The sequence below is a fragment of the Balaenoptera physalus genome, assembly GCF_965194825.1.
Source record: "Balaenoptera physalus genome assembly, chromosome: 19".
In the NCBI taxonomy this organism is placed as follows: domain Eukaryota; kingdom Metazoa; phylum Chordata; class Mammalia; order Artiodactyla; family Balaenopteridae; genus Balaenoptera; species Balaenoptera physalus.
Genome location: NC_138900.1, coordinates 45,685,663 through 45,704,194, shown reverse-complemented (window position 1 = coordinate 45,704,194; position 18,532 = coordinate 45,685,663). Strand labels below are relative to the sequence as shown.

Sequence of the window (18,532 nt, the reverse complement as noted above, 5' to 3'; positions counted from 1 at the left end):
TATCACAATGTAGGGTTTTTATTCCAACTATGTAGATATATAAACAGAGGCTCAGAGAATAACTTCTCCCAGTGTATATAGAGTATGACATTTGTAGTCAGACAAAATAGATTCTGAAACTAAGCTAAGCCAATAACCAACTGTATATCTTTAGTTTAGATGTTTAGTTTTCTAATCTAGGAAATGAAAATAATACTAACAATAGCCATATGGTTAAGTTGAGCTTAGTACAAGACCTAGGACACCAGAAAAGACGTAATTAAGACTATTGTTTTCATTATTGTTTCTTAGTCTACTTTAATGGTCAAGGTGTGCTGAGATGGATGGAAGCAGAAGTTGACTGATTAACCTTGCCTTGGGGTCTGGAAAAAAGGAGATGCTGATATGCTTTAGCTTAGCTCCTGACAGTAAGAGAGGATTCAGAAAGTAAGAACAAAAGTCCTACTTACGAAGAAGTGAAGAATGACTGTCCTGTAAAAATCAAGACCTGTGTGATGGGAAAAGGCTTGGACAAGCTCAGTAGGGAAGGGAGGGGCCCAACATTACCATGCCCCACCCCACCCCCATCCAGACTGTTCTGCATCACTACCTTTACTTCCTTTTACTCACTTGTTGGTGATTTAATCATTTCCCCTTGGGTCCGCTGATGACCATTTACCAAAGCAAGACAAGTTCTCAGTGGGCAAGAGGGTTTCTACCCTGCATTTCTTTAACTCAAAGAGAGTTGTAACCTCAGTCTGGCTTCCTTGTCTTTGGAGTTGCTTAGGACCAGTAAAATTCAGATCAGTTCATTTGTCTGATTTGCTTTCTTTTTGCTTCTATTTCTCGCTGCCATTTTTAGACAGATGCCTGGAAGAAAAAGTTTGTTATTTGAGACCAGACAGCACAGGTTTTAATCTGGTTTGTACGAGTACTAAGCATTTGATTTGGCACATTGCATCACTTGAGTCACAATCTTCATCTTTAAATTACAATAATAATATTTAATTTCCAAGGTTGCCATGCCATAAATAGAATAAACAAGGTGAGGCACTTGGCAAAAAAAATACCCAATTAATACATATTTGCTTTTTTTTTTCTTTACAGTAGATGACTAAGGCTGAATAAGCTAAAAAACCATGTAAAAATTTGAGAGTTTGCTTTTCACTATTGTTTGTATAACTCCTAATTTGACGTTTATGCAATATTTCTCTAGATGTATTATAATCAAGGTTTCAGTGGAGAATACTGCTTGGACTAGAATCTCCTCCAGCTGTTCTTGTTAAAAATCAGAGCTGAAGAGTTACACTTCTAGGGAAGTATTTGCATATAGATGAACTCAGTAGTTACTCTAGACCTTTTGACCCATTTCAATCTCTATGGGCGACAATCCTTAGTTCTTTTAAATGGCTTTGTTACTCAGTACTAACATGACTCATGTTGTGAAACCTTTAATAAGCCTTTTCAAACACTCTACCTCCATTCATAAGAGCAGGGCATAAAATGTAATGTCACAAATTAGGTGGAACTTGGATTTAAGTACCGAGGAACTGAGCTTTTGTAGTCACTGAATGGTATGACCCTACCAATTTTCACACAAAACACCCAATTGGGTCTTTTTTTTTTTTTTTTTTAAACCCCACTATTTTTTGTGTTAATCAGCGAAGGGGTCGGGACGGTGGGGAAGGGCACAAAATATGGAACGCTTCACGAATTTGCGTGTCATCCTTGCGCAGGGGCCATGCTAATCTTCTCTGTATCGTTCCAATTTTAGTATATGTGCTGCCAAAGCGAGCACCCAATTGGGTCTTTTGAATAAAACTTAGGGGGGGGACAAGCCCATAGATCACGCTGTAAACAATTTTCAATAGTAACCCATAGCTTTTGTTATAGGCCTAGTATAAAATAGATTTGATTTTATAACCAGTAATATTGTGATATTGTTTCTTTATTAGTTACACTATGTGACTAACTACAGATAGTGTAAGGAGGATTTTACAAATGGAGACACATAGGCTAAATGAAGGTGGGAAGAAGTGAGGAGATTATAAGAAAGTAGTTTATACACTGCAGGGTGTTCAATATGCCTGGGAACGTATTGAAAGAGAAATGAGAGCAGTACTGAGAATTGCTTTCTCCTTCTCTCCATCTGGCTACATCTCAATCTTCCTTCATGAGTCACGTGCTTTCAGAATCTACCCTTGCACTCCTCCTAGTCTGATGTAGGTTGTCTTTCTCTATTCCCTTGGCATCTGAGGCCTTCCCCTTCAAATACCTCTGCAGTGGGCTATATTGTAATAGTCTGTTTACTCCTCTATTTCCAAGACTATATTGTAAGCATCTCCAGAATGTCTTGTTTAGAACTACATCTCCATTGGCTACCATACAGATGGTACTCATCATACCTTTACTGAAATGAGGTTAATGCGGGTCTTTATAGTAAGGTGAGATCTTAATGAGATCATCAGAGCTGGGTACTTAACTTCACTGTTCCTAAGGCTGAATCTCATCATGTGTTTAGTGATCATGTACTGAATACAACACAGATCCTAGTCAAAGGATTAAAGGGGTATATACCTCTAACCATGAAGAGATCATATGCAGGCTCTCTAGTTTTATAGCTGGCCAATGTGTGGGTTTCTTATGAAGGGCTCCTTTAAATGTACTCCTATGAGAATCTTGGGGCCAGGTATGACTGCTATGAGCATTTACTTTTAAGCTAGGAGGCCACAAAGTTAAGGGTAAAATTGAAACCATAGTTAAGACGAGGAACTAGGTCAAAATGGGGGAAGTGATAAAGAGATATTTAAGGAAATTGAGTCAGGAATCAGCTCTAAATGCTATTCAGCAGAGCAGACAGTTGGGGAGATGATGTTAGAGTTTGGCTTTCATGGATATCTCTGGATGTCACCCCTGAAAATGGTTTGGCATACATTAATATTCTGGTTGCTTTGTTAGGAGATAGATGGTGCTGGCTGGCTTAAACGACCCATGCAGGTCAGGGAAGTAGCAGGAGAGCTTGACTTGAAAAATAAACCCATTGTAGAGCATTCGTAAGTACTATTACAGGGACATGAGATAAGCATTGTGGAACATGGAACAAAAAGAAGCTTAACCCTTCATATGTATATAGAATTCTTCAGGTTAAAAAAAAGTGTAGCAAAATCCTTACTTTGCACACACATACACACACACACACACACACACACACACACAGCTTTGTTGGAGAAGATCAGGCAAAGACAATTATCTCTCACCTAGAGATGAGGAAACCAAGGATCAGAGTATAGGTGTTGTCTAATGTTATCCTTTAAGCAACATATCCTGTGATTCAAAGAAAAATTTTCCGCTTGAAACCCTCTGTTCTTCCTCGTACAACATTCTGCCTTTCCAGGGGTCTCTGATGTATTTACATACAAAGAGTAGCCTAAATGAGAAAATAATGTCCTTCAGGAAAATTCAGTTGTTTAGTCTATCCCAAGAATGCTGATAATTTGATAAGGAAGTCTATAAAATTTTAAAAATCAAATGGGACTTACTTGGGGTTGGCCCTTTACATATGTTAAACCTTTTAATACAAAAATAGTGGAAGGCAGGTAATTATGCACATTTACCAACATGGAAGAATTGCATTCTAGCCCTTAAAAAATCCATTTTCTTTCAAAAGCCACAAATGTGTCTAAACCACATATTCTGTGAGAGGGTCTCAGATGAGATGTAGCAAGAAAGAAACACTGCTCTCCGAGACTACGACTACGCACTATAAAGTAGAAAGAGTTCCTTGGAGCAGGAGGCTTTGATGGATTAATCAGGAGGAGATTGTAGTTGGAATATGGGAGATGCTCCATCTGAGCCGAAAATGTTGGGCTGGGAGTCAGCAAACCTGGTTTCTACTCCCAGTAGTTATCACTCGGGGACCCTAGCCAAAATATTTCCCCTAAACTTTAAATAAAACGAAGTGTTTGATAAGCTCTATGTTAACTAGCTTTCACAACCTCTGTTAGTTTCCTGTGGCTGCTGTAGCAAATTGCCACAAACTTGGTGGCTTAAAACAACTGAAACTTATTTTCTCACAGTTCTGGAGGCCAGAAGTTCAACATCAGTTTCACTGGAATGAAATCAGGGCGTCCGGTATCAGCAGGACCATACTCCATCCAGAGGCTCTAGGGGAGAACCCATTCCTTGCCTCTTCTAGTTTCTGGCGGCTGATGGCCTTTCTTTGCTTGTGGCCCAATCACTACAATCTCTGCCTCCGTGTGCACGTTGTCTTCTACTCTTCTACGTGCATAATCCCTCTCTTCCTCTCTTAAAACGTTACTTGTGATTGGACCTAGGACCTTCTAGATAATCGAGGATGATCTCCTCATCTCAAAACATTTATAGGTTCCAGGGATTAGGACCATCTTTGGGTGGTCATTATTCAGTACTGCAGATAGTAGTAGTAGTAGTAGTAGTATATTTTAAAATATAGTGGATAAGAGGACAGGATTTTGAGCCAATCTCTTTGCAAATTGTTGGGCAAAGTACTAAAACTTTTCTCATCTGTAAAATGGAAATAAAAACTGAACCTATCTTATAGGCTTATTATAAGGATTTATAAGTTAATACTTAAGAAAGCACTTAGAACAGTGCCTATCACAGGATAGGTGACCAGTAAAACTTAACTTTTATTATAAACTGTTAATATTTTCCACCCTTGAAAAGGCTGCATATATTGAAGGATCTTGTCTACCAAAGACACTGCATGTATTCAGTAATATTTAATTTGATTCCTAGTGTTTTATTAATCAAAGATATTTATCACTGCCTTTCAGAGCTGATTGAGCAGGAGATAGCCAGTGTGTCTGCAATGAGTTGACACAACTCCAGCCAAAAGAACAGACTTTTAACATTTTAACCAGTGTATTCATAGTATGAGGCAAAGTTCCAGCACTGATAACACTTGTGTTGAAATAGTGAAAATATCTATTTTACCTCTAATTAGGAATTCAAACATTAGATTTTTCTCTATATAAATCCTTTTAAATCTTATTTAATTATTCATTCTTGCATTCCACATTTTCCACCACTACCCAGGGAGCCCAGGCCTCATTGAGAACTGTGCCCTTAGGCAACGTGGTACCTTTAAGGAGACCATCAAAGCTTCATCGGCACCTTGGAAGTTCTTCATCTGGAGCATGTGTGGGAAGGGAGAGGCCATCACGTGAAAGTTGTTAACAAACAGCTTTAAATAGCCCTATCAAGAAGCCAACTCAAGCAAGCTCAGCTATTAATCCCACTGAAACTTACTGCCGCCGGGACAGAGAAGAGACAGAGCCGTGTTTAGCATTCTGTGAAGTCTTTAAGAGAGACAGAAATATGCTCCTTTTACATATTAGATGCTGGGATAAGCTAATTGCCGAATCCATCAACGTCGGCCTGCGACTGTTGTGATGAGCTCCAACCGAATCTACAGCCTGGTTTAGAGCTCTGCAACAACTTTAATCCTTCTAAAGGCCTTGCAAAAAACGGGGCCTCTCCTATCCTTAGGAGGTACAGATGGCCAGCGTCAGGAAAGCAGTGTTATCCAAAGGAAGAAGTCAAGGCAAATTATCGCATTTCACAGGTGACTGCCTAATTTGTCTCTGTGCACATTTGTTGGGGTTAAAATGAGAAATTCATGTATGCTATATATGTGCCCTTTCCTGCTACTCCTAGAGATTAAATTCTCTGTCTCATCCATTCTCCAGGTCTCCTGGCACCTACAAGACACTGAAGCCTGGCCTTTCAACAGATGGGGAGGCAGGTAGGACTCAAATCTAATAGAGACAAGAGATGAAATAAATTTGCTGACTCATTCCATGAACTTCAGATAATATGCTTTAAATGCTTTTCTAATGCTAGGCACTGTGATTTATAGATGATCACTCAGATAAAACAGTAAAGGTGGGGAAACTGAAGCTGTAAGTGGTAAATATCTTAGATACGCCATATAGGGAGCAAGATGCAGATTGGAGTTGAACTGGGGTAGTTTGAACTCAGAGTTCAGGCTCTTAAATATATTGGAATGTATCACCTTCCGATGTGCTGAGTTGCCAGCCTGCTTTCTTATTCCCATTTCCCATTCTCTGCATTTACGGTAACAGTGACCTTCCATGTCCATCTGACTGATTCTTGGCAACTTCATTCTCTGCCTCCCCTATAATTTCTTGTTTGACTCTAGACACCTGTTTCCTACTTCCCCAGAGTACAGAACTTTAGCCTACTAGAAACAGATGAAAGCAGGTGACCTGTGACCTGTATTGAAAGTCTTGCCTGAGGATACTAACCCCTGACAATCCTATTATGAAGAGCATAGTACAAAATAGAATTCATAATTCCACATTCAGATGTGACATTTTCTACATCTCTTTGTGTTGTGCGGCATTTTACTGTGTTTTACTATATGCTTCTGTTCAATATTTTATTATAGTTCACTGAGCTGTAGAACAGATAAAAGAAGGTATTGAAAAGAGTCAGAAAAAATACATGTTTAGCTCCCACACGGGACTCTTGTTTAGCCATGTTGCCTTGAGTTTCAATATTTCATTAGTAAAATAGTGATGATAAAATACACCTTGTTAAATGGATCAGGTAAGAAAACATTTATAAAACAGAGAGCTCAGTAACAGGAATGTAGTAAGTCCATGGTAACTCCTAGTTATTTGAAAAATAATTGTGTTCTTGTTTACAAAGGTGTTTTTTTAAATAAGTCCTTCATGTTTCTCAACATTAAGACCTCATTTCGTTTTCATCTTCAACTCTTACTCTGGTACTTGGCCCATAGCAGGTGCTCCATATGCAGTAGAGAAATTGAATTTCTGAGAGTTGTTTAGACTTTAAATGAATCTGTGGAAATTCTATCTAGCCTAAAAATTCTTGCCCTTATCTAAGATTAATTCCTTGGAAATTGAAGAGGGAAGAAGGTTGGAGAATGCAAGTAGAAAAGAAAAGAGAGAAAAAAGATTATCTGTGAGATATTTACCTGAACAGTCAGGCAGTGAGAGTGGCAGGCTCTCGATGGTCTCCCGGTGTGGGAGGGAAGGTGAATGGTTTCCAGGGAACCCAGGTGCTACTCCTTAAAAGGAGCCTGCTGTGGCCAGAGCTGGCCTCCTTGACCCTGTTTCAATGTAGGAGGAAAGATGGGGAGAAATATAAAAGGAACTCACACTATGACAGCAGTTCCCCTGGAAATATTGGATTTGTTGAGGCAGCTGGGATGTGAGGGTGCTTGGTGTGGTAAAAAGCACTTGAAATGTGACTTTGCTGCTGCAGCTCTGTGACCTTAGGCACATTATTTGGCCCTCTGAGCTCTTTACTCATTTGTGAAATTAGGAAAATAACATCTACTTCACAGGGCTATTCTAGTGGTTAAGAAATACAAATCACGTTAAAGCTATTAACAGAGTTTAATATCTATTATGCCAGCAGCTATAATCTGCTGTGTATTACAGATATTTATTTTAGGCTAAATGTGAAAAATAGTTTTTTCAGATGTTTGTTCATCTTTATTGAAAATTAACCCTTAAGTGCTGGCATCAATGTGTTTACTATATGATCCTGTCCTCTTGGCCAGATTTCATGGAACCAGAGGTAGATATTTGATATTGAATGATGTAGACTTTTCTTTCCTAAAATTTAGTTTGGAGGCAAAGCTTGGTGTACATATGGTGTGTGTCTGTGTGTGTGTTGTGTGTGTGTGTGTGAGAGAGAGAGAGAGGAAGAAAGGAAGAGAGAAAGGAGAGAATGAATTTGGAGTATCCTGTTCATACCTTTTCCTGGGAGCATACCCTTAGTAAATACTTTCACAAGAATCCCAGTCTCAGGCTCTGCTTCTAGAAAAGTCAGTTCTAAATCAACTGACGTGGAAGTTGCCTGCCAGAAATAACCAGCTCTAAGGCATATGCAGGTGTCCATAAAATCACACTGCAAAGGCCATTAAGATTTTTTTTAATTAAATGGTCTGTAGAGTCTAAAAAATTTGGGTAGATATGGGTAGATATGCTATATCAGCTACTAACTCTTTGACCTTGGGAAAGTTAATGAACCTCTAGTGACTCAGTTTCCTTATCTGTAATATCTATCTCACAGGACTGTTTGGAGAAATAACAGATGTAGGTGTCTTCTCAGATGTCCTGGTACATCATATAAATTTAATAAATAGTAGCCTCTGTTATCACTATTACTACCACTACTACTATTGTTTCTCTGTGAATGATTCTAGCTCAGATGCTCTGCTTGAAGCTTTTTGGCTTTTTTTTTTTTTTTTTTTTTTTTTACCATTTACAACTGTGTCCTCCTAACTTTCACTTAAACCGGAGTTAGAAAGCATTCCCAAAGTCAATAGTGAAAATAGAAACATTAGTGTAAACACAATTGGAAGAGACTGGTTGCCATGGTGATGCTTTTGCCAAAGTAATGGAGAGGCAAGTTAAATGGCAAGGGAGGCTGTAAAAAGTTGCCTGTATTTTTAACTGCATGGAGTGTGATTGATAAAAGAAAAACACCAAATTGTATTTAGCAGACATTTTTCTCTCTTTAAAATCTTATTTACAACAAATGCATTTTTACTTCAGTGCTGCTGTTATCCACAGTAGTATTTACCTATCACTAGCAAATGTTTCTGCAGAAAGGAATTAGTATCATATGGTGGTTTTAGAATCAGACATCCTGTTTTTGAACCCAAGTTTGGCAACTTTCTGTTCTCAAAAACATGCACAATATAGATATGAGAGTTTTTAACTCTTTATACTTTATAGCTCTTTTAGTACCATTCTACCAACAGGCCTGAGTTGATAAGATTAAGGAACCAAGTTCCTGAAATTGAAAAATCGTGAAATCGGGTTACAAACCCCAATTTTTTTCGGTTCATTTCTGGAGTTGTCTTTGTGTCTTGGCATCACAAAGAAGAAAATGGGTAAGAAAAAATGGCAACCTAATGAGGAGGATGACCTCTGGAGTGAACTGAGTGGGTTCAGATTCCAGCATCGCCTCATGTTAGCATTGTAAACTTTGGCAAGTCAACAATAAGGTTAGTATACTAATAGTACCGAGCAGTTTATTTTAAAATATGGTTAGACATGCAAGGTACTTAGCATTGTGCCTAACATATAATTTATGCTTAATAAATTGTTACTCACAGTAATGTATTTTAGTTTTGATTAAACTGCAAATAATTATGAATAAAGTGATAATATAGGAGGCATTTGATGACTGCAATAAAAAGAAAACCTCTCACTTAAAATGGTGGACAGTACCCACCATGTTTGCTTTGGAGGAGCTTCTTGCTTCCCTAATGGAAGATTAATCCCTGTCAAGGATTTGGAAGCTGATTAAATGAGCTCATCATTTTACCTAAGAAATTCATTTCCTCGTCACAGGCTTCCTGCTGAACTAGCACCTTTGAATGATACTCATGCAATATTTAACTGGTGTGGCCATTGGAATACATTTAGTTCAAAATGGTATTTTCCTTTGGGCATACATAATCCAGCTAGAAATGTTTATTTTCATATTCTGAGCCAGTCTAGTTACAGGTTTCCCCCACTATCTGAAAGTAGTAGAGTATTCTTATGAAACTTTTCATAAGCCAAAATGGTGTAAAGCGAAGAATCAATGATCTTAGGACATATCTTGCTAACAGATGCACAAAATAAACCGAAATGAAGCACAGATGCTCACAGACACAATTCAAAGCTATGGTGGCTTGATGCTGAGTGTGGTTCCTAGGAAGGAGCTGGGGGGCCACTCTGACTGCTCAGGGTGTACACTTCCTATATAACAGCTCTCTGCAAAACAAATGATGAATGCTAATTTCAGTTTTTGCCTTTTCTTATACAAGTGAAAATCCTCTTCAGATTTCTTTAGTTAGCAAAAACTGGTGCAATGTAGTTCTTTCATAAAAGTGAAGGGGCGGAAAGTGAATTTCGAAAAGCGGGTGGTGCCTATACCAGTTAATCACAGTAGTGATTGACCTCTGTCAGTAGGTTTATACCATCTGAGTAATTCTACATATTTATTCTGTAGTTTTAGATATTCTCAACAAATATTCAATCCTAAATATTTCTATATACATTTTAAAAGAGCAATATTGATTGGGATAGTCAGATGTTTATATGATAGATCAGTCTTATTATTATCAACTTTAAAAAGGCTCTCTGTACACTGTAAACTCACATATGTGCACAAACACACACTCATTCATACACACACACACACATCCTCTCACACATACGTGCATAAATATACCTTTATAATTAGAGTGTTTTGTGCTTGATAGTAAGACAATTACACATTCAACTTATGAATAGTCTTGTTTTTATCTTAAAACCTCAAAGTCTTCAAATGATTTTTTGTGATTAATACTGGTCTCAATACTTCTAGGAAAAAAAAAAAGCCCCCTCCCCCACCCCCCATATATAGGAACTAACACTGAAATGCCTATAGAATTCTGGACTTGCTAAAATTGTCTTCAGTGCACCCTAAATAAAAGTTCAGGCATTCAGATTTAGAAATGTAAAAGAGGATAAGTAATTCAATAATGGCAATGATGTCTTGCTTGTATAGTATTTTTTCTCCATATCCCAAAGGTCTCTAAAACAATGCCAAGAAAGAGACAGGCTGGGTGTTATTACCCAAAAAAAAAAATTAAAAGAAAAAAAAAAAGGGTGTTATTACCCTCAGCTTACAAATGAAGAAATCAGGGCTTAGATAACTTAAGGAAATTGACTACTTAAAATAGTATATAAACACCCCCCCTTTTATTTTTTTTACTACAAATATAGTACTTTTCAAACTACTTGATTTCCCCCCCAAATTATGAGAGTAAATAGGATACTAGAGACAAAGGAGATCATTTACAAAATTAGATATCAATAATTAAAAGCTAAGCAACCCTCTTATTTGGACCTCCAAATACTTGATAATTAAATCCCTAATAGGTGATGCCCCATATGCATGACGCCAATTCAGATGACAGTCCCATATAGCTTTGAATAACCTTTGTACTCAAAACTAGTACATGAAACATAAATTCAGTCTATTGTCTCAGTATTAGACTATGATGGATCACATACTCAGGAACTGATCTTGGTTTTTACCTTGAAATTTATCCTCAACCTCTTGATGTATTTTCCGTGTTTCTCCTTCCTCTGCGTAAAGCTACTTGTCTCAGCCTTACTTGAGTCCATAGCTGATTTCAACAGTTAAAGTGTTTAAATAGCGTGAATTTAAAGGAACTGGTATGGCCAGTTTCCATTCCATCTTGTCTATCATGGAGGCAAAGAATTTGGACTGTGGAGGTAACCACTACTGAGAAGTTTTGCGAGTGGTTACTATTTACCAGTAATGGTAGTGGTGCTGTCCTGTCATGGTGCTGCTTTGCAGATGAACATAATACTCAGAAGTGAAATAAAATACAGTTGCCTTTGTGCTACTCTGTAATTCCTTGGGTTGTCTGCTATTTCTGTTACTGTTTACATTGAGGATATGGGACCATACTACTCACTCTTTCAGAGGTGGTAATATGCACACACACACTACCCAGCAACAGGTGAATTCTGGTTCCTCGAGAATTGGAAACCATCTACACACATGTACAGTATGGGAATTGAGCCTTTAGAAATGAGCAGAGTCGTGATCTGTTCAGATTTTTATTCTCCTTTGGCTTCTCCCTCTCTTAAGAGTTTTCAATTCTTGCAAATTTGCATCAAGATTCTCATCTTGTGTTTCCTAAAGAATTGATACCAGTAAGCTGGGTGACACACTCAAAATTCAAACCACATTCAAGTGTGATTGAATTTACAAAACCACCACTTCAATGAAGTCATATTGCAGTTTAAAGAAGAAAGTTCATGAAAGGTGTGATGACATTGTCTCCTGACCCACCCAACTTATTCTCACCTTAGTTTCATTCTTACTTGATCAAGTGAAACCTTTTTCTTTCACAGCCTAAGGATTTAAGATTTTCAAATCATTATTCATTAAGCATCAAGATATTTGATTCCACAACTAAATCCTTCCTCACAGTCTCATAGAATAAACAAACAGTGTGGTTCCATAGGTCTGTAAATATTATCATCTGTTGTTTGAAGGGGAAAGACAACAGAAAACTTGTTCTTCCTCTCTCATTTCACAGCTCCAAACAATATAATTTCTACGAAATACGTGTTTTCAATTCTGCTTCTCATTCTGAAACATTCTCATCTCATTCTCTCACTACCATATTTTATAAAGGTTTCATTATTTCACCTTTAGACAAATCTAATGTTCTCTTAATCTATGTTACTTTTATCAGTTTTATTCTTCATGCCCACCTCCAGGCCCAGTTATCCACTTTCCATCCTTCTTCAAGAGTGGGATGACTGAGAAAAAACAAATGACCAGGTCATCCTTTTGTTATAACATCTCAGTTGTCCCACTATACAGGAAAATAAAAAGTGTGAGTTCTAAATAGATAATGCAAAGTCCCTTAGTTTGGTCAAAGTCCAGCTGTGCTTCCTTATTCCCTACTGCCCCTGAGGCATTGAATAAATTAAGGAATAAATGAGTGGGTGGAGACACAGCAATTGGTAGTATGCTAAATTTTTTGTCTTTATAAAATTTACAAACAGGCAAAGATACTCTATTTATGGAATAATTTTTCACTGGTTTTTAAAGTCATTAAAAATTGGAAATCAATGTACAGCTCTTTCTAGCCATTCTATAGAGTCTTTAAACTGAACAATATTGGTTTATGAATGATATATTTCATTTCATTACAGTGAAATTTCACCATCATGTATTGGAAGAAACAAATTTAGACAATAAGAACTCCTATAATCATATTCAAACTTTAGTATATTTAATTATTTTCATATTCTCATTACTTTTGGGGGGATTTTCTCAATGAAAACAGTAAATTGTCTTGAAAGTATTAACAAAGCACCTGAAATATGTCTCTGTAAATAAATGACCTTCAGGTGGAAATATCGTTGAGGAAATATATTTCTGCTTCATTCAAACTCAAGCCTCTGTTAGTATTAAAACAGAAAATGATAGAAAAAGAAATCTTGATGAGGAACACAATACAAAATTGCTGGACAGATTTAATTTAACTTGGGAATAATTGTCTTACCTAGTCCAAGAAAGGGTAATTTAGATTCACAGAGAGCAAGGGATATATACCTGACCAGGAGTGACGTAAGGGTACAGTTACTCATCACTTAGAATCTGTACAGATTGACACATTTTTCAAGAATCCTCAGAATATTAACAAAAAAAAGAAACAACAAAATCTTGTCCCATTAATTTCTAAACATTAGGGCTCTAATATCAGGCCCAAGAGTATTGCTAAAGATAGGATAAATAAGGTCATCACTTCAAAATAAATAATGTCATCTTATTTATCATCTTTGCCTTTTATATTACATAGCTGTATAACTTTGGTTTATTAACTTAATACGTCTAATGACATGTTCTCTATGGAAAGACATCATTCTAAGCAAGGCTCCTACCTATGACTGTAACCTTCTAATATTCTAAACTTTATGCATGATCCTACTAAGCTAATGGTATATCCTAATGCATTATGCTCTATGTTTGTTCCTTTGTTCATGTCTAGAACGCCTTCTCCTTTCCGCAATCCTTTTATTGACCAAGCGAACCCCTAATCATCCGTAAGGCCATAAGTCATTTTACCTACTTCAGGAAGCCCTGCCTGCATTTGAATTCACTCATGCTTACATTTATCAAATGTTTGCTAGATGAATTGAAAGTGTTTATGCACTTAATATTTTAATCTCATTGTCTTTGGGCTAAATACTTCTCTCATGTTACAGGTGAAGAAACTTCAGTTCTTTGAGTAAGTTGTCAAATATCACAAAATGAAAATAGGATTCAAACCCAACCCTCAAAACTCTCCAGTGACTGTCCAGTTCCTTATTGTACTACAGAGCACTGGGTTTGATCAACTCTGACTCTTCATGCATGATGTTAATTTTACTCCAGTTAAAACTTACAAAAATTTTAGCTTAGTCTCTCTTTCTTTATAATGGCTAATCACATATACACATAACACAACAAATACACAAAAATGAATACTTAACTAAAATACCAAAATATTGTATTTTATAAATACTGTTTTCTTTTTAACTCATTGTGAGTCTGACTTGGGTAATGCATGCAGTGTAAAGCTAAAATCTACAATGCTGTTATATCCACATGTATAGCTATTACTTGAAAAAATAAATTCTATCAGGAGCAGAGTGGCAAAGTTAAATTGGAAGGAGGATCAAGGCCTAACATCTTATATAAAATGAATGACTTTGGAATAACTGTACATGCCATTGATATTTAATATTTCACAGATGCATGTATTCTATTTGTATGTGCTATTACTCGAACAGAAGCATTTGATGAAATTCTTCCCTCAAGGTCTGCAGGGTTTTTTAAATTTTCATGTGACAATGAATTTCTCAGGTCAAGTCAATGGTAGCAAGGAAAAAATGGCTATGATAAAATTTTTTTTTCTCATCTTCTACTAGAGTCAAAGTTGTCTCAATTTATCCGTTACATTGTCCTCATTAAAGTTATTCTGTCTGCAGAGCACTTTATTGGTTTCCGCTTATGGAAATGGAGGACAGGGGGAAGACAAAGAGAATGAGTCCTTTCTTTGAATGCACTGATGATAGAAACTGCCAAGTTCTGAATTAACTTGTATAAGTTTAATAAGCCATATGAATAGAGAAGTGCATAGATAAATGTACTAATGGGTTGAATATTATCCATTTTTAAACATATGTGTGTGTCTACTTGTATTTATACTTGACATTTATTTTTCAAAACAAATGCCTAAAAATATTAAGGTATACTTATATCTATAGATTATCTGTCTATCTATCCATTTCTTAATAGTTGTATTTGGGAGGTAGATTTATGAATATTGATTTTTTTCCTTATACTTATCCTAGTTATTTTAAATTAATTTATATCAATTGCATAATTACCTATTTTTTTAAATTATAGAGTATTGTAAGAAATTATACATTTAGTTTTTATATATCTCATGTCTACTAAACATTTTAATTCCCTAGAAGTTCTTAGAAACTATCAACTTTAATCCTGAATATTCCTTTGTGAGGTCAGCTCAAGTCTCTCTCCTACTAAATGATTTGCAGTTTGGTTACACTCACATATCTGCTAAGTAAGCTTTATTTCTGTATCTTTCACAAATGGAATAAAATCCATAAGCAACTTGTTTCTTCTAACTTTAGAAAAAGCGTTCAAAATATGAATGATTCCCCTCATACCATCCCACTACCTGAATTGAAGCCCCCATCATCACTCATCTTAATTATTGCAATTAACTGCTAACAGATCTCCTTGCCGCCTTTCTGGTCCCCTATAATCAATCACACCCTGGCTTAAGGGGTTAGCTATTCTTGAAGACACCAGTGTGTCTTCTATTTCAAGACTGTTGGTTTAACTCTTCACTCCACCTGGTGTATTCATTCACTGGATGGCTGCATGACTTAATCCTTCATTTTATTCAAGTTTTGTTTGCAGGGGACAATCATGACCAGCTTATCTAAAGTGTCACATTCATTTTTTTTTTAATGTTTATTGGCATTTGGATTTTCTCTAGTGTGAACTAGTTATCCTTAATTGTTTTCCAGTCTAAGGTTCTATTGCATTTTGTCTTCTTATCAATTTAACAGTTTTTCATTGTCATTACAAATTTTATAGCAAAAAGTCTCCCTACATTTTTAAAAATTTTATTGAATTGTAGTTGATTTACTATGTTAATTTCTGCTGTACAGCAAAGTGATTCAGTTATATGTATATATACATTCTTTTTCATATTCTTTTCCATTATGGTTTATCACAGGATATTGAATATAGTTCCATGTGCTATACAGTAGGACTCTCTATGTTTTTTTACAGCTTATGCATTTCCATTCTTCTTTGAGAAGTCTCCCCCAAGCCTTAGCTTTTACATGTAGCCTCCAAGGTTTACTTCTAAAATTGCTATTCCATAATCCACCTGGAATTTATTTTGCATTATGATGTGAAGTAGAAGTTTAACTTCATTTCATCCATTCACTTTTATAAGTCTTTAGTTCACTATCTTTATATTTCTCCATTGTATTTGTGTTGACTTAAGTGCTGATTATTGTCTATTTCTCCTACTTGAATGCAATTATGCTCATGAATGGGGACTTTTTTTATCTTGATCATCACCATAAAATTTGACCTGCACATAGAAAGGACCCCATAAATGTTTGTTAAATAAATTAATAAATACAGAAACTAATATCATTTATTGTTTTAATTCCTAAAGCAATACTCAGAATATATTTAATCTTTATAATTTTCTGTGGGAAGCAAACTTTATATTTTCATTTCATATGTGATGGAATTGAGGGATAAGAATATGAAACCACTTGTACTTGTTAGGTGAGTGGAAAAGCTAGATCTAGAATGCACAGCCTACGGATCATAATGTCTTCTGTTTTCTTCTGTGAAGAGGTAACTTCCCCTAGGTCTTTGTTACCTCAAATGAAGATAAGGAACGTGCTCCTAATTTCCTAAGCAAATAGTAAACCATTCCAGGGACCTCAAAATCACTGAATTCCATTACTTCTAGAATAAGTTTCGAGTTTTCATCAAGTAGCCAGAGAGAAAAGATTTCCATCTTCACATGAAAATTGAGGATCATGGAAAATACTCCTTAATATTGATTAGTTTAGCCTAGTGACTTTGCAGAGATTCTACAGATTTGCATGGATCTCTCCAATTTCCCCCATCAGTCAGTTTGCCAGTCTGAGTTTATTTTTATTACCTTGGAGTAAATGCTCTTCTTGGTATCTACCTGAATTTTAGTGGGCTTGTTTGTTTGTACATAGATTAGTAGAAAAAAATAGCTTTCAATTACACTGGTATTTCCAGAAGTCCAAGTCCTAGGTGGATTTGTTTTAATTATATTTCAGACCCTTCTGACACTCACAGGCACATAGAAGAAAATTTTATTCTGTTCATCTGTATCTTTAATTTGATTAATCAATTGATATCTTAGAAGTGGGACCCAAATTGTATATATCCATGATAATATCTCTGGAGAATTGATAGAGTTACCATCCCTGGGATACTTGCAATAGATTCAGCTTTTTCCTAATTCTACTCAGAGGTAGTTCTGAGTTTTGGTCTCATTTCCCTTTTTGGTAAGGGTTGCTGTAGCCCTGAGACAAGGTTCTTAACTCTCTCACACTTTCCGCCAATATTCTACAATGTTTAAATGGAACCATATGTCCCAAATTCTCAAGACATCCTGATCTGATTCCACATCCTCTTTGATTACCCACATTCAATCCATAAGGAAGGCTTATCAACTCCAGAACCTATACCCATATCTATATCTATACTTATATGTACTTTCACATCTATATCTATAATATCTTTATTCTCTGTATACAACTACATCTATGTCTATATCAATATAGATATACATATGCATGCATATATTAAACTTTGTTTATATATTCAAAATCCGTCCATTTTTCTGTTTCCTGTTACCACCAAAGTGACGACTGTATTTTATCCCACTAGAGTATCTGTAAAATGTCCCTTTCTATCTCTTCATTTTCTTGACTAAAATCCACATGCCAATAATTAACTGTTGACCCAAAAGCCAAAATGACTTTGTTTTAAAGAAAATTCTGCCACATCTCAACTTACAACATTCCATGCCTTTTCACTGAACCAAGACTACTATATAAATTATTGACCCTGGCCTAAAAGGCCCCTTTCTGCTTACCCAGCATCACCTCTTTCTCCACTCTCCACCCTTAGTAGTTTTTTCCTTTTTTCTTGTTTAGTAGTATTCCATTGTCTAGACACATCAAAATTTACTTAGTCATTTATTTGCTTATTGATTAATAAGAATTGTTTCTATTTTTTACTGTTATGATTAAAGCTACAGTGAACATTCAGAAAAAAAGTCTGTGAGGACATACATTGGTTCTCTTGAGTAAATACCTAGAAAGAAATAGAATGCCTGGGTCATATGGTAAGCATATGGTTTAGTGTACATGAAGAGTCTGAGTACTTCAAGATTTATTGTACCATTTTGCATTCCCACCAGCAATATATCTGTTAGATATTATCCGATATATTATTAGATATCCTACCAACATTTGGTGTCGTCACTTTTAAAAACCTTATTTGTTCAAAGGTGTGTAGGTAGATCTCATTGTAAAGTTAATTTGCATTTTTCCTGATGTCTACAAATATTGAATAGCTTTTCATATGTTTATTGGACATTTCAATACCTTCTTTTTTTTTAACATCTTTATTGGAGTATAACTGCTTTACAATGGTGTGTTAGTTTCTGCTGTATAACAAAGTGAATCAACTATATGTACACATATATGCCCATATCCCCTCCCTCTTGCATCTCCCTCCCACCCTCCCTATCCCACCCCACTAGGTGGTCACAAACCACCGAGCTGATCTCCCTGTGCTATGCAGCTGCTTCCCACTAGCCATCTATTTTACATTT

General features: G+C 36.1%; 1 long non-coding RNA gene across 4 annotated transcripts in view; it reads left to right on the top strand.

The window, feature by feature from the left end:
* The first annotated feature begins 579 nt into the window (after positions 1-579).
* Positions 580-18,532, top strand: part of LOC309649485 — a 274,375-nt gene continuing 256,422 nt past the window's right edge. For all 4 annotated transcript variants that reach the window (XR_014257137.1, XR_014257138.1, XR_014257139.1 and 1 more), the window contains exons 1-2: positions 580-5,584; positions 5,709-5,764. This is a non-coding gene — a long non-coding RNA (uncharacterized lncRNA). The remainder of the gene's footprint in view (positions 5,585-5,708; positions 5,765-18,532) is intronic.